Source organism: Cervus elaphus, chromosome 33 (assembly GCF_910594005.1).
Source record: "Cervus elaphus chromosome 33, mCerEla1.1, whole genome shotgun sequence".
Taxonomy (NCBI): Eukaryota; Metazoa; Chordata; class Mammalia; order Artiodactyla; family Cervidae; genus Cervus; species Cervus elaphus.
In genome coordinates this window covers 70090021-70103385 of record NC_057847.1, presented here as the reverse complement: position 1 = coordinate 70103385, position 13365 = coordinate 70090021, and the positions used below count along the sequence as shown (strand labels likewise).

General features: G+C 42.2%; 1 non-coding gene across 1 annotated transcript; it reads left to right on the top strand.

Annotated features, from left to right (window-relative positions):
• The first annotated feature begins 559 nt into the window (after positions 1-559).
• On the top strand, positions 560-666 carry LOC122688825. Its single transcript, XR_006339571.1, has one exon. It is a non-coding gene; the product is annotated as a U6 spliceosomal RNA (small nuclear RNA).
• Positions 667-13365: the final 12699 nt, after the last annotated feature.

Here is a 13365-nt window from a genome sequence, read left to right as displayed (position 1 = left end):
CATGAGCCAAAAGAGCCTGGTACTCTATACCCTGAAATGACTAAAGTGAGACTGCATTTGTTGTCTTGACGTATCGGAAATGATGCCATATTGCAAAGGGGCAGCCTTGGTCCAGAATTTGGTCTGATGTCCAGGAGTTCAGAGCAGGGAGATCTGAGCTCACTATAAGGAGGAACTGTTCCATTAGAATTGGTAATATACTGAGACTTCTTTCACTTAGAGTATTCCAGCAAAGACTAGATGATCACTTGTGAGAATATTGTAGATGAGATTAGGCTGGGTTATCCTATGTGCCTGCATCTCAGATGAGGTTTTCCCCAGTATAATCCTCAAAGAAGCAAAAATTATTTTATATTTGAAGACAAATAAGCTTGGAGATAATTTAAATACTTTAGTTGATGCTACTTTGAATAGCATCAAAGATTTATGATTTAAATAATAGAATCGGTAAAAGAGGAAGGAAAGGAATTTCTGAAAAATTTAGTAATGGTTTCTGGGTATTTGACCTTGCAATTCAAAACACTGAGGTTGTTATAAAAAATAATTTTAAAATAATGTAGTGCTCGCTTCGGCAGCACATATACTAAAATTGGAACGATACAGAGAAGATTGGCATGGCCCCTGCACAAGGATGACACGCAAATTCGTGAAGCGTTCCATATTTTTAAAACAGAAAAAGAGACACAGATGTACAGAACAGACTTTTGGACTCTGTGGGAGAAGGCGAGAGTGGGATGTTTCGTGAGAACAGCATTGAAACATGTATACTATCTATAGTGAAACAGATCACCAGACAAGGTTGGATGCATGAGACAAGTGCTCGGGCCTGGTGCACTGGGAAGACTTAGAGGGATTGGGTAGAGAGGGAGGTGGGAGGGGGATCGGGATGGGGAATACAGGTAAATCCATGGCTGATTCATGTCAATGTATGACAAAACCCACTACAATATTGTAAAGTAATTAGCCTCCAACTAATAAAAATAAATGAAAAAAAAATTAAAAAAAAATAAAATAATGTAATATAGCACTACAGGAAGAGGTTACTCTGGCAGTGGTTCTTATCTGGGGGTGATTTTGCCTCCCAGGAAATATTTGGAAATTTTTGGAGACTTTTTTTTTAAAAAAAACTTTTTATTTTGTATTGGGGTATAGACAATTAACGATGCTGTGACCAGTTTCAGGTGAATAGTGAAAGGATTCAGCCATACATGTACAGTGTCCATTCTCACGCAAACTCCCCTCCCATCCAGGCTGCCACATAATTTTGAGCAGACTTCTGGAGCCGCTTTTGATTGTCATGACTGATGGGAGCTGTGTGTGCTATTGCCCCCTAGGGAGAGGGGCCAAGGATGCTGCTAAACATCCTGCCATGAGCAGGCCAGGCCCCCACAATTAAGAATTATCCAGCCCGAATGTCAGTCATGCCACAGCTGAGAAGCCTTGCTTTAAGGAAGTCAGGAATTTAACTACAAAGCTAACAAAAATCAAATCAGTGACATCATGTTTATTTACAAAATGCTATTTTTTAAACAATATTATGGGAGTAGAGATGATGTGTTTTGAAGAACCGTGTTTAGTGTTATGCGGCTCAAAACCGGGCTTTGTTGACAGCAGACGTTCTGTTGTCAGCAATGTATGTGAAGAGCTCCAAGAAAGCTGTTTCATAAAATGTGTAAGTGAAGAAAGCAATATCTCTAAATCAGTGTTATTGTATATAACATGTGATTTTAAATATTTGCTTGTAACTAATTTAACAAACTAAATGTTGTAATCATTTGGCACTGTAATTTGCTCTAAGAGTTGACTTATTGAAGTAAGCCTGAAACAATTTTTTGATCTCCTCACTGGGAAAAAATGCCTGTATGCCTTGTATTCAAGTGAGCCTCATATTTGGAAATGGACAGAAAATCTAATTCCAGGGTCTTAAGTTCTGTGTATGTGTGTAACATACATTTTTTGGGTCATAATATGAAATTCCTTCTGTCTTGTGAGTCTGGAAATAACGTCTAAATGTAATCAAATCTTTCCTTTTATTTGCTTTAAAAAATCACACACTGTAAAATTCAGCACATTCTATGAATTTTGACAGATGCACACAGTTGTGTAACTACGGCCACAATCAAGATGCAGCCAGTCTATCATCTTTCAAATTTTCTCATGCTTGCTCTGTGTTATCAGCCCCTTTCCTCCATGTTCTATCTTTTAAAATAGATAGATACATAGATAGATAGATACATACATAGATACATAAATAGATAAATAGATAGATACACCTTACCAGTAGAATGCTAATTTTCACAATAGACTCCTCTGTGGAGACCCAGCATCTAAATCAGACCCACTCACATTTTCTCTGGTCAAAGTGGGGCATAGAGTCCTGAGTTCACCTGCTCTGACTCCTTCTGACCCCTGCCAGGGCCCTGGGGATTTTTTTTTTTTAAACTGGTGCTCTGTAGAACAGCCAACATCACTGATAAAATTCTTTTCTCAATCAAATGTTAGATTTGGCCCTTACAGTGAGCCAGACTGGGAACTGGGATGGAGAGAAGGAAGAATCAGATAGGTATGGTTCTAGCCTTTAACAAGCTTAGAGCCTAGTAGACAGACGTCAGCCAAACACACATTCAAACAAAACTGAAGATTTGTTAAATGTTAAGAAGGAAATCTCACGGTGCTTTGGGAGGAAGCGTCAGTGAAGCCGAGGCAAAAATGATGTCCTCTCTGATGGAGCCAGTCCTGCTCATCATTCACATGCTGAGCAGAGTAAGCTCCATGGGAACCCTGAAGGAAAGGTGTGACTATGAGAAAGCTGATGTGGCCAGACAGGCAGAGAGTCCCTGGAGAAGTTGTCAGGGGTTAGGCTGAGCAGGGCGTTGTGTGCCAGAAAGAAAGAAAGGAAGGAAGAAAGAAAGAATACTGAAAAACCTGAACTTCATTCTCAAGATTTAGAATGAAGGGTGATAATTAGGACAGTGACATGATCAGATCTCTCTCATTTACAATGGTTTCAGTTAGTAGGTCAGATTGGAGTGTGGGATGGGTAAATGTGAGTGTAGATGGAGTAATGAAAAAACTGTTTCAGCAGCGACAGACGGGAGATGATGGTTGACACACGGAGGGGTGATGTTGAAAATAAAGATGAGGTAATTCATTAAATGTCAGAGGCAATTTAATGCTGGCTTGTTGCTGAGATAAGGAGAGAGTGATGATGAGCAGGTTGACCAGATATTTAGCTCGGGGGGTGTGTGTGTGGGGGGGGGGCTCGGGGATACAGAGTCTACTTCTGAAGGTGGGGCATGGGAGACAGCTAGAAGGAAATCCAGACGAGGTAGACAGATATCAAGGTCTGGAGCTCCATTCCAACAATTATTTATTTATTCTTTGGAAAGACCCACCATTCCCTGGTCCCTGAGCTAAGAGTTGGGATGAAAATACTGCTATGTTGTGAGCCCTGCCCCGGAGAGGGAAACGGAATACATTTGGATTAATGCTGTAAAAGAAATGTGCTCATGCAGCCATGGGGGCTCAGCAGAGGACACGATTTCTTTTGCCTAAGGGAGTCAGATAAGTTGTTTCCAGCTTTGCTAGATGGAGGGTTTTCCTAGACAAAAAGTGGAAAGAACGTCATTCCTGGGACAGAAAGCAGTTAAGTACAAAGTTTGCAAGGTGTGAAAATTGATGGTCTACATGGGGACCTTCAGGGAGCTGGGTTATAGGCAGGCTGTAGAGACTGCAAACTAGGGGAAGTGGCTGGAAATGGGTCCAAATGTTGAAAGTGCAAAATGCCTTGCAAGGGAGGAGCCAGGCAGGGCTGCAAGGAGGGAGGAGACATGGGGGGAAAGATCCACAGCTGTGAACTGCAGTGTGGGCTGGGGACGGAGGGGCTGGGGCCAGGGGGACAGGCTCGGGGGAGTCTCAGGGGTCCAGCAGGGAGGTGGAGTTTCTCAAGGCCATGGGACTAGGAATGGACAGAAAGGGGTGACTTGGGGATATAGGAAGCAGAGTCTTGTGGTCTTGGTGAGAGATGAGATGAAAGGACAGATGATATTATTTCCATTTTGAAGAAGCCTGTGATGGTGATGCTGTTAACTGCAACTGCAGACTAGGGACGAATAGCAGTGTTGTGGTCAAATAGTAAATTCCATTTTTTTACATGTTGTGTGTGGGCTCCTGAAGGGCCTCTGTGGACCCCAGCGGGAAGTCAGGATGATGTAATCCCATCACGTTGGCTGTGATTCCCTGGCAGGTTGTGACAGACCCAGCTGTTTCGTTCCAGTGATTTATTATGAGTCTCTGTTTAGATTATGTATATTCCCAGGGTAGGAGCTGGGCTGTATTTTCCCTTTCTCTCCAGGCACACGTTGTAGGGTGGTGTCTTTCAAAATTCAATTTTTTTTCCACTTGAAACACAGTAAGAAATACATTTTACTTATTGCACAAACACCCATCTAAAATATACCTAAAATTGTCTTAGAAAACACTTACCCATAGCATCTGCAGTGTACTTTTCTTTCTAGTTTCCTCGCCTCTCATCTCTCCTTTCGTCTCTTCTTATTTCTCCATATCTCTTCATTTTCTATTCTAATTTTATTTTAAAAAGTTACTCCTTGCTATATTCACTCCTTCCTATACTCACTTTGGGATGAGGAGTCTGCCGCCAAACATGTGTTAACCACTGACGTGGAGCAGAGTGTAGTAAAGATTCTGGAATCTGTAGTCAGGCAGACTCAGGTCTGAACTCTGTCACCGAATAGCTTTATGCCCCTAGGCAAGTCATTTAACTTCTTTGAATCTCAATTTCTCACTTGTAAAATGGAGACAAAAGCTTCGGCTGTAGTGAAGAGCAAATAAGAAAAACATGTAAAAGGGAATTTAGCTGTATAGCTTGTCTTGCTGCTGTAGCAAATTATCTGCAAACAAGATAGATCTTTAAATCTTACAGTTATGGAGGACGGATGTTCAAAATGGGTCTTACTGGGCTAAAATCAAGGTACAGGAGGTCTGTGTTCCTTCTGAGGCTCTGTGAGATGAGCTCCCTCACCTGCCTGCATTCCTGGGCTTGTGGCCTCTTCCTCCATCTTCACTGATGGCAGCACAGCATTTTCAAATCCCTCCCAGACTCTAACCTTTGCCTCCTTCTTTCACATTTAAAGGACGCTGTGTACTGTACAGAGGGCTCACCCAGATAATCTGGAGTAATCTCTTCATTTTAAGGTTAGCGGAATAGCAACCTTAATTCTCTCCTGCCATTGAACATAATATATTCATAAATTCTGGGGATTAGGATGTGGGCATCTTTAGGGGCCACTGTATTCTGCCTTGGAGAAGGAAATGGCAATCCACTCCAGCACTCTTGCCTGGAAAAACCCATGGATGGAGGAGCCTGATAGGTTATACTCCATGGGGTCTCAAAGAGTCGGACATGACTGAGCGACTTCATTTTCACATTCACTTTCATATTCTGCCTACTGCAATAAATACAGTTGATACCATGCAGGCCCTGTTGGGCTTCGAGACCCAAGACCTTTCCATGTCCCTCATTTCTTTGATTATAGGAAACAGCCTTTGTTCAGCCCTCCATGACCTTCCCTGAATTCCAACGGGCAGATTCAATCTGATGTTAGTTAAGGAAGGGAAGGAATGGGAGACCAAGGAGACACAAAAAGTCAAGAGCCACCTTTGGACAAGGTCCTGTATCCCCATCAATGGATACATGCAACAACATCTTTGAGCTATTTTGCAGATACTGAAATCCCCTCCAGGTGGGAGAATTTAATCATGATTAGGAATGGTATGCTGCACACAAGCATGTAGACCACAGACCAATTAGACCTGAAAGTTGATGTTGACTCTTATATACCTCACCACCAACCCAACAGAAGAATGTCCGTGAATTGATCACTCGCTCTTTGAAAAATTGCTATAAAACTTCTATCTTCTCCAAGTTGGGACACACGGTTTTGAGGTCACTAACCTGCTGTGTCCTCCTTTGACTGGTTAAGCATTGCACATGTGCTAAGTCACTTCAGTCATGTCTGACTCTTTGCCACCCTATGGACTGTAGCCCACCAGGCTCCTCTGTCCATGGGGTTCTCCAGGTAAGAATACCGGAGTGCCATGCCCTTTTCCAGGGGATCTTCCCAATCCAGGGATCGAACTTGCACCTTTTATGTCTCCTGCATTGGTAGGAGGGTTCTTTAGCACTAGCACCACTTGGGAAGCCCAGCTAAGCATTAAACCTGCCCTTTTCTACTTCATTAAAACTCTCTGAGATTTCACTCAGCACCTGCATACAGATAGGCTGAACTTTTGGCATCACAGTGAGTAGAACTTCATGTGTGTCCAATGAAGAGCTGGTACATTGAAGTTCCCCATTAACTCTGTCTGTGAAATTAAAGAAAAACATATAATATAAATCAATGCAACACAAAACAAAAAATTCCAATCTTTAAATATAGATTCAACTTTCAACCAGATACTCATTTAAACATTGGGAAACTGACATTTGATGCTAAGTACAGGACGTGGCATTTGACTATCTTATAGTTTTGAAATCAGGCATTAGCATCAGAGTCTTCTTAAAATGTTTTGCTTCAGTTGAGTACTTGGTGAGCACGCTTTGTTGTCAGTGTTCAAATCAACGATGAAAATGTCGAGCAGGCTAGGTCTTGTGGAGTTCTCGTAGAGGCTTTCCTCAACTCGGAAACTGATAGTCATCAGTGCTTCCCCCATTTGAACTGAGAGAGAGAAGGAGAAGGTAAAGAGAGACAGAGAACAGAAATTAAGAGCAAGCTGAACTTCTGAGAATATGACACAAAGTAGATTTTTTTTTTCCTGGTGTCTTGGATAAAAAGTGGAGTTATAATAAGGCCACCTTCCAATAAATGTTTGCTATTATTATTATTCTACCTATTTGCAGCATTTCTCATAAATTACACCTGGAGCTATGCACAAGACTCTCACTGTTGCCTCCCCTGCAGATGAGATTAAAGAGCTATAAATCCCTGGATACTTAGCCAGCTTGCAAGCCTGCAGTCAATCATGCATACTAAGTCGCTTCACTCATGTCTGACTCTTTGTGATCTCAGGGACTGTAGCCCACCAGGCTCCTTTGTCCATGGGATTCTCCAGGCAAGAATACTGGAGTGGGTTGCCATGTTCTCAACCGGGATCAAACCTGCATTTCTTACGTCCTCTGCATTGGCAGGTGGGTTCCTTACCACTAGCTCCACCTGGGAAAGACAGTGCCTAATTCTCTGGACCTTGACTCCACAAGATTTGAAAGTAGGGTCAACACCAGTGCAAAGGATTCTGGGAGCTCAGGACACAAATTTAGCAGCACCAAGAAGAGTGACATAAGGTTCAGAATTAGGGATCCTAAAGGTGAGTTTATGGTAGCTTCGCCTTCTCTGAGCCATGGGGGAAGTATGTGGTGATAAAAGGAAATAAAGCACCACAGCAGTCAACTAAGAGGAGATGAAGGATATCATCACTGGTTTTTTTTTTTTTTTTTTTTTTTAAATGATGTGGACCATTTTTGAAGTTGCTATTGAATTTGTTGCAACATTGCTTCTGTTTCATGTTTTGGTTTTTTGGCCACGAGGCATGTGGGATCTTAGCTCACCAACTAGGGACTGAACATGCACTCCCTGCATTGGAAGGTGAAATTCCAACCACTGGACCACCAGGGAAGTTCCTATTACCACTGGTTCTAGTGTTTGGCCTACATGGCATCAAACATGTGGACTTTGAGGACAGTCCAATGATGAATTGACTTTTTCATACTCTATTGTCTTTCCACACTCATGAAGAGTCCCAGTTTTCTGTTTTCTAGATATTTTGCCTCTAGACACATGATCGAATCACCTGGTTGCCCGCTGAACTCTGACATCATATTGATTCAGGCTAAAGTTATTACGGAATATAAGGTTGATGTTTTTCTCAAACCATTAGCAAGGTCCTGGGTGAGGACATTTCTGTAGCCCAGTGCCTAATCCAGAAAAGACCTTCATTAAATTTTTGCTGAACTTGAGAGAATAGATTCAAATTGCTTCTCAGTAGACTTGTGTACCCATTTTCTTGACTACTGGTTATTGTGCAAATAATTTTGTGGTAATGAACCCTGCCCTTTTTGTGTGTATGTGTGGTAATAAGATTTCATAGTTAACAAGAAGAGAATAAGCTTAGAACTAGGTCCATGGTCAAATCTCCATTTGGGCATTTACTTATAATTTTTGAGATTTTGAGACAATGATTTAAATGATCTGTCTTAGCTTACTTATCTGTAAAGTGGGGATAATAGTATTTCATATCCTATAGAATTAAGGTGAAAGAGGAGAGTGAAAAAGCTGGCTTCAAACTCAACATTCAAAAAACTAAGATCATAGCATCTGGTCCCAACACTTCATGGCAAATAGATGGGGAAACAGTGGAAACAGTGACAGACTTTATTTTCTTGGGCTCCAAAATCACTGCAGATAGTGACTGCAGCCACAAAATTAAAAGACACTTGCTCCTTGGAAGAAAAACTATGACAAACCTAGATGATGTATTAAAAAGCAGAGAGACATTACTTTGTCAACAAAGTTTCATCTAGTCAAAACTATGGTTTTTCCAGTAGTCATGTATGGATGTGAGAACTGGACCACAAAGAAGGCTGAGAACCAAAGAATTGATGCTTTTGAGTTGTGGTGTTGGAGAAGACTCTTGAGAGTCCCTGGGACTGCAAGGAGATCAAATCAGTCATTCCTAAAGGAAATCAATCCTGAATATTCATTAGAAGGATTGATGCTGAAACTGAAGCTCCAATACTTTGGCCACCTGATGCGAAGAGTCGACTCATTAGAAAAGACCCTGATGCTGGGAAAGATAGAAGACAGGAGGAGAAGGGGACAACAGAGAATGAGATGGTTGGATGGTGTCACTGACTCAATGGACATGAGTTTGAGCAAACTCCGGGAGACAGTGAAGGACGGGGAAGCCTGGCATGCTGCAGTCCATGGGTTCACAGAGACTCAGACATGGCTGAGCGATTGAACAAGAACAACCCTACAGAATTATTGTGAGAAGTACTTAAGACTTTTTCTGCCCCCTCGGAGTCAGGATGCTTTTGGCAGCAGGTAACAGGCACTCAGTTTCAAAAGCAGAAACTTCAGTTTCAGAATTGACATTCTAGGAATCAGAGAACTAAAATGGACTGGAATGGGTGAATTTAACTCAGATGACCATTATATCTACTATTGTGGGCAGGAATCCCTTAGAAAAAATGGAGTAGCCATCATAGTCAACAAAACAGTCTGAAATGCAGTACTTGGATGAAATCTCAAAAGCGACAGAATGATCTCTGTTCATTTCCAAGGCAAACCATACAATATCCCAATAATCCAAGTCTATGCCCCGACCAGTAATGCTGAAGAAGCTGAAGTTGAACAGTTCTATGAATACCTACAAGACCTTCTAGAACTAACACCCAAAAAAGATGCCCTTTTCATTATAGGGGACTGGAATGCAAAAGAAGGAAGTCAAGACACACCTGGAGTAACAGGCAAATTTGATCTTGGAGTACTGAATGAAGCAGGGCAAAGGCTAATAGAGTTTTGCCAAGAGAATGCACTGGTCATAGCAAACATCCTCTTCCAACAACACAAGAGAAGACTCTACACATGGACATCACCAGATGGCCAACACCGAAATCAGATTGATTATATTCTTTGCAGCCAACCATGCAGAAGCACTATACAATCAGCAAAATCAAGACCAGGAGCTGACTGTGGCTCAGATCATGAGTTCCTTATTGCCAAATTCAGACTTAAATTGAAGAAAGTGGGGAAAACCACTAGACCTTTCAGGTATGACCTAAATCAAATCCCTTATGATTATACAGTGGAAGTGAGAAATAGACTTAGGGACTAGATCTGATAGACAGAGTGACTGATGAACTATGGACAGAGGTTTGTGACATTGTACAGGAGACAGGGATCAAGACCATCCCCAAGAAAGAGAAATGCAAAAAATCAAAGTGGCTGTCTGAGGAGGCCTTACATATAGCTGTGAAAGAAGAGAAGCAAAAAGCAGGGGAGAGAAGGAAAGATATACCCATTTGAATGCAGAGTTCCAAAGGATAGCAAGGAGAGATAAGAAGGCCTTCCTCAGTGATAAATGCAAAGAAATAGAGGAAAACAATAGAATGGGAAAGACTAGAGATCTCTTCAAGAAAATTAGACATACCAAGGGACCATTTTATGCAAAGATGGGCTCAATAAAGGACAGAAATGGTATGGACCTAACAGAAGCAGAAGATATTAAGAAGAGCTGGCAAGAACACACAGAAGAAGTGTACAAAAAAGATCTTCATGACCCAGATAATCATGATGGTGTGATCACTCACCTAGAGCCAGACGTCCTGGGATGTGAAGTCAAGTGGGCCTTAGGAAGTATCACTACATCGCTATGAACAAAGCTAGTGGAGGTGATGGAATTCCAGTTGAGTTATTTCAAATCCTAGAAGATGATGCTGTAAATGTGCTGCACTCAATATGTCAGCAAATTTGGAAAACACAGCAGGGGTCACAGGACTGGGAAAGGTCAGTTATCCTTCCAATCCCAAAGAAAGGCAGTGCCAAAGAATGCTCAAACTACCGCACAATTGCACTCATCTCACATGCTAGTAAAGTAATGCTCAAAATTCTCCAAGCCAGGCTTCAGCAGGACATGAACCGTGAACTTCCAGATGTTCAAGATGGTTTTAGAAAAGGCAGAGGAACCAGAGATCGAATTGCCAACATCTGCTGGATCATTGAAAAAGCAAGAGAGTTCCAGAAAAACAACATCTATTTCTGCTTTATTGACTATGTCAAAGTCTTTGACTGTGTGGATCACCATAAACTGTGGAAAATTCTGAAAGAGATGGGAATACCAGACCACCTGACCTGCCTCTTGAGAAACCTGTATGCAGGTCAGGAAGCAACAGTTAGAACTCGACATGGAACAACAGACTGGTTCCAAATAGGAAAAGGAGTACGTCAAGGCTGTATATTGTCACCCTGCTCTTTTAACTTATATGCAGAGTACATCATGAGAAACGCTGGGCTGGAAGAAGCACAAGCTGCAATGAAGATTGTCGGGAGAAATATCAATAACCTCAGATATGCAGATGACACCACCCTTATGGCAGAAAGTGAAGAACTAAAGAGCCTCTTGATGAAAGGGCAAGAGGAGAGTGAAAAAGTTGGCTTAAAGCTCAACATTCAAAAAACTAAGATCATGGAATCCAGTCCCATCACTTCATGGCAAATAGATGGGGAAACAGTGGAAACAGTGGCTGACTTAATTTTTCTGGGTTCCAAAATCACCGCAGATGGTGACTGCAGCCATGAAATTAAAAGATGCTTACTCCTTGGAAGGAAAGTTATGACCAACCTAGACAGCATATTAAAAAGCAGAGACATTACTTTGCCAAGAAATGTCCGTCTAGTCAAGGCTATGGTTTTTCCACTGGTCATGTATGGATGTGAGAGTTGGACTGTGAAGAAAGCTGAGCACTGAAGAATTGATGCTTTTGAACTGTGGTGTTGGAGAAGACTCTTGGGAGTCCCTTGGACTGCAAGGAGATCCAACCAGTCCATCCTGAAGGAGATCAGTCCTGGGTGTTCATTGGAAGGACTAATGTTGAAGCTGAAACTCCAATACTTTGACCACCTCTTATGAAGAGCAACTCATTTGAAAAGACCCTGATGCTGGGAAAAATTGAGGGCAGGAGGAGAAGGGGACAACAGAGTATGAGATGGTTGAATGGCATCACTGACTCAATGGACATGAATTTGGGTGAACTCTGGCAGTTGGTCATGGAGAGGGAGGCCTGGAATGCTGTGGTTCATGGGGTCGCAAAGAGTTGGACATGACTGAGTGACTGAACTAAACTGAACTGAGCAGACACTCAAGATTGGCCTGATTTATGAAGATGTTCACTATTAACTTACAAAGAAACTATTGGCTGGCAGTGCCAAGGTCTTCAATTACAACAGTTTCAGCTGGGACCCAGACTCTATAGCTTCATGATGTGCCACGTTGCATTGATTCTTTTTCAATTTATACCTGATGGCTACAAAATGGGTGCTCCAACTCCAGGGTACCATGTGATAGCATTGCCCCCAAGAAGAATGTTACCAAAAGCTTTTCTCTTAGGGATTTTTTTTTTTTTTAAAGGGGCAGGGGAGGTCCTTGGGGAGATGGGAATGTCCCATATCTTTTTAAATGATCGATCCAACTTTTTTTTACAAATATTTATTTATGTATGTATTTGTGGCTGTACCGGGTCTTGTTGTACACGGGATTTCTCTGGTTGTGGCTAGCAGGGGCCGCTCTCTGTCTGAGGTATACAGGCTTCTCACTGCAGTGGTTCCTCTGGCTTTGGAGCACTGGCTTCAGGGCAGGTGGGCTCCGGGTGTTGCAGCTCAAGGGCTCCAGAGTGCAGGCTCAGCAGTTGTGGCGCATGTGGCCCCTCGGCATGTGGGATCTTCCTGGACCAGGGATTGAACCGGCATCCTTTGCATTGCAAGGCAGATTTTTAACCACTGGACCATCACGGAAGCCCTCTTAGGGATCTTTTTATCCTACAAATGAAAGCCTCCTGTGATGGACTTCACCTTACGAATCTTTGGCCAGAACTGTGCCCACCTCAAGACCATACTTGAGGAGGAGGAAGGACCATGCTTCTTTTCTGTGATCAAGGCATCTCTGCTTCCAAGCAGGAGGATGGAGAGGACTGTCTGCTGGGTTAACTTTAAGCGACATCTGCCATACCTCCTACACATGCTTCCCTCCCTGCCTACCTTCTTCTCACATGCTTTATCTGTAGCCAGTGCCTCTGAACTTTGTTTTCTTCTAGAGGTCATGATCCCCAATACACTGGAAGTTCTAAAGGGTTAAGTAGGAACCCCATCCAACATTTTTTTTGTTTTATTTGCATATTCTGTCTCCCCCAATACAGCATAAAGCCTTGAAGAATAAAGATTGTCTCATGCTCATTTTTGTTTCTAGTACCTAGCACAGATCCTGCTTGATGGTTTCTGTTTAAAGTAGGTTTGTTAAATGAAATAAGTGTGTCTGAGACCTGAAATTTAATGAGAAATTCATGCAGATTAGAGTAGGAATGAGGCTCTAGTTCAACAAAGGACCTATGAGTATAAGGTAGAAGAGTGATTAACCAAAATGCCTGATAGGTAGAAACTCAGATATTAGCACCTACCTTGCTGTTGATTTGCAAAGTAATCTCCTTTGCACCTAAAGGCAGCTTCTGTCTGGGAAGGGAGGAGGAGCTGGGAATAGTGTGAACCAGCTGGGTCTAGCATAAATGGTGCTATGTGG